The 3,821-nt window shown below is 33.8% G+C and overlaps 1 long non-coding RNA gene across 2 annotated transcripts; it reads right to left on the bottom strand.

The window, feature by feature from the left end:
• Positions 1-838: 838 nt before the first annotated feature.
• On the bottom strand, positions 839-2,116 carry LOC124461421. Of its 2 annotated transcripts, none has more exons than XR_006955055.1 (3): positions 1,544-1,717; positions 1,163-1,491; positions 839-1,057 (listed from the first exon to the last, which is right to left on the bottom strand). It is a non-coding gene; the product is annotated as an uncharacterized LOC124461421 (long non-coding RNA). The 2 variants fall into 2 exon arrangements; XR_006955056.1 differs by lacking the exon at positions 839-1,057 and adding an exon at positions 2,090-2,116 and having other exon boundaries at positions 1,067-1,491; positions 1,544-1,665.
• Between the last annotated feature and the right edge of the window lie 1,705 nt (positions 2,117-3,821).

The following is a 3,821-nucleotide window of genomic DNA, read 5'->3' as shown; positions in this document are numbered from 1 at the left end:
ATTCTGCCATCCTGTCAGTTGTGTTTATTACACTTGTATTGATGTCCAAATCTGATTCGTTGTCTTGTTCAGACAACGCTTCTATATCAGGTAATGTTAATAGCGCAGGAATTGTTAGATCGTTTAGATCTTTCTCTTGTATTTCTTCCTCGCTTGTTTCAGATTCTTCACCTTCTTGCTCTGTTTCCTTTTTACAGGTGTCTATGCTCAGGGGTGAATTAAGTACGGTAGGTACGAATATATCGAGATTGTATTTTGTCTTTATAGAGATTAGGTTTGCTCGTAACTTGATCAGTAGATTGGAAATCTTTGACCAATTTGCTTTACCTATGCTCTCTCTATTAACATGCACTAAATTTCTTGCTTCGTTGAAAGAATCAACCAGAATTTTTGCGTGCTTGTTTATTGTTTCCTTTTGGATGTTTCTATTTTGTGTAACGCATTTATATGATTTTTTGAAATTTTCTTTAATATTTTGGATATGGAGAAGTAATTCTTCCCATTCCATGCTTTAGAGTTTATTTTTGTTTTTTTTTTTTCTCCTTTTTTTTATCTGTTGCTTACATTGCAGACGATACATATCCCAGAGCAAGTGGGTCCCTATTGTTCCATTGTTTATGGCTTGGCAACATTGGCTCCGCTTCTGTCTTGTTTTAACTTTCATGTGTTCTCTTCTTGTGCGTGCTTGGCATTTGGTAAAAGCGAAAGCTTGTGCCACACACATACACAAACATACATATATATATATATATACTATAGTTTACCGGATGCCGCCGCAATTTGAGTTGATATTTTTAAAAGTGGCCAAGATACAAGTGAAGAAAAAAATTTGAGAGCGTAAACTTTGCAAAAATGACAATAAAATGGGATACATCATTGCCAATTGGTTTTATTCTTTTCTTCTGGGTATATTTTGAAATTCCATTACGGAATCAGAGGCCAAATTGTTAACAAGTTCATTATAGACAGCATGGGGGACAACTGTACCAACAATTTTCTTATTATTATCGGTTTTAACTCGAAGGATTTGTATCTTAAGTCCATTCTTGTGGATAATCTGCTAAAATAAAATATCGATATATAAATCTGCTAATAAAATGCGATCCCATATGGGCAACATCAAGGCCGATAGCACATGATAGGTGCGCACACGTAAGCCCACCTCACAACCACCTTTAATGGGGCAAATTCTATTCCAAAAGACATGCGAACATCTAGTCAGACACACACATATTGATGCTGCCAAAATGAACGTGCAACCTCGGGTGGCACTTTTGACAAATCGGTTATTGAATTGACCGTCTCAGTGCGAACCTGTGGCCCGGTATTGGGACGATATATTTGCAAATTTATTTTATTTGCTTACTTAACATCCGTTGAATCTGTTGCATCACGCAGACAGAGTATGGCTGAGTTCTTATTCTGTCTATTATGTTGGAGTATATAGAGACCTTCATAATCATATAGAGCCTCCTTGCGATATCTGTAAAACTAAATTATTAAGTAATAAAAGTGGAAAGCATCAATAAGTCTTGAAACTCACTTTGATAGGGCCACTTCAAACAGACACTGTATGCAGTTCAGTGCCTGAGTTACCAACCCAACACCCTGGTCAATAAATTGGGGAACGAGACCCAGGAAAGAAGACGTGGCATCGACTCTTTTCTGTTCCCAGAACGATTGATAATTTATATATGATGATCATACATACACAAAACATACATACACAAAACATACATACATAAAACATACATACATATGATACATAAAACATACATACATAAAACATACATACATATGATACATAAAACATACATACATAAAACATACATATATATGATACATAAAACATACATACATAAAAAATACATAAACACATGCATTAATTCGATTGTAACAGACACACAAAGATAGACAAAAGGTAGAGAAACATTATGAATAAAAAAGACCCTTCTGTTTTAACATCTAAATCGAACAGACATTTGAGTTACTTGGGGAAAAACTAAATACACACACATCTCACACACCCTCATTCAAACCATCTAGCTCCCGGTGGTAATTGGCGCAGCTGGGTCAGGAATAGACCTACTTATGTTCACATTGAGAACTATGTCTTAAGTGCATTGGTAATTGGAACGGAATCAATTGTTGATAATCGTTTACATGTCAAAACCAATCACACAACACAAAAAAAAAAAAAAAATTACCTTACAGTATTTACATACATGTACATGTTACACACATGAAGATTGGCCTACAGAATCAATTGCTGATAACTAAAGGTCAATCATAAGTGAAATTAAAATTATTTTAGTGAAAGTGTAGGCTGAAATCATACGTTGATAATCGCCACAAAAAAAATCCATAATTTAACTAACAATATTTCCCAAAAAAAAAAAAACAAAAAAAAAAGAGGAATACGTATATACATGGATGCACATACACATGTGTATATGTAAATCTTATAATTCAATGGAAATGTTTATATGCTGCAAAGCTACAAGATCTCTTTTACGAAATACACATTGTTTGTCGCTCATTCTGCTTTCAATTTCATAATTCGGCGGAATTGCCAAAACGCTACAAAACCACAATACTTAGTATTGTATTTCGGGCGAAATCGATCTGATAGCAGAACCACGCTGAACAAACGACGCGTCGTCGCGACGCTAAAAAGCTAGCAATTTCTGGCGAAACTGATCAGCTAGCTGAGCTGCGATGGGCAGACGAAGCGGCAAAGCGGCACATTCTAGTGAAATCGATCTGCTAAGCAGAGCTGCAATTGGCAAACGAAGCATTCATAAGTAGTAACGTTTTATTGTAGGCTCATTTACAAAAGTGAGCTCGAGTTGCAAAGACGTTAATAAAATTAGAAGTTCAGTTTAAAATTGTGAGACCAAGTTTAAGAACAATATACTATTAATTACTATTAACAATATACTATTAATACATAATTAAAGTAATAAAGTAATAAGTTACAAAATATTTTAAAAGAACATTAAGAACAATACAAACGATGCGATATTAGTGCCATACAGTGAAACAAAAAAAAAAAATATATATATATATATATGTATATATGTACCTATATATATATATATATATATATATATATATGTGTGTATGTGCATAGACAATTATAATTATGTTTAAAACATTGCAGAATTTTCAAACACTCAAAAAAAAAAAATATATATATAAATAAAAAACAAGATATATATATATAAATAAATAAAAAAAAAAAAATAATAATAATAATAGGGATAATAATACAGATGTATATTATTGTACGTGTGTGCATATGTATGTGTATGTGTGTGTGTGTGTGTATATGTATATATATATATATGTATGTATATACATATATATGTATGTGTGTGTGGGTGTTACATATATGTACATGTATATAAATAATTATAATAATGTTTAAAACATTACAGAATTTAGAAACACTCGCGTCGACAAATCACGTCAACATAAATGCCAAAAAAATCTACATTCCAAGCAGCCTCAAAAAGAACATCTGCCAGACGAACGGCACTCATTTATGAAGATCCAGTTCATTCACCCAACGACGTAGCAATGGATTCTGGAAACGCCTCAGCGACACTTCCCACAACTATATCGACTCCAAACGTTACGCCTACAATGAGCAGCATAGCCAACCCAACATCTTTAAATCCAACTGACATCCTTGCCTTTATCAAGCAGCTACCTACTTTTGACGGCATCCCTAATAAACTGCAAGACTTCATTGTCAATGTGGAAGAAGTCATCGCTTTGATCAGAGGAACTGACCAGACACCATACAGCTCCCTTCT

This window comes from Drosophila willistoni, unplaced genomic scaffold (assembly GCF_018902025.1).
Source record: "Drosophila willistoni isolate 14030-0811.24 unplaced genomic scaffold, UCI_dwil_1.1 Seg46.1, whole genome shotgun sequence".
Lineage (NCBI taxonomy): Eukaryota > Metazoa > Arthropoda > Insecta > Diptera > Drosophilidae > Drosophila > Drosophila willistoni.
The sequence above is the reverse complement of the archived record's forward strand: the minus strand, read 5'-3'. Positions and strand labels throughout refer to the sequence as shown.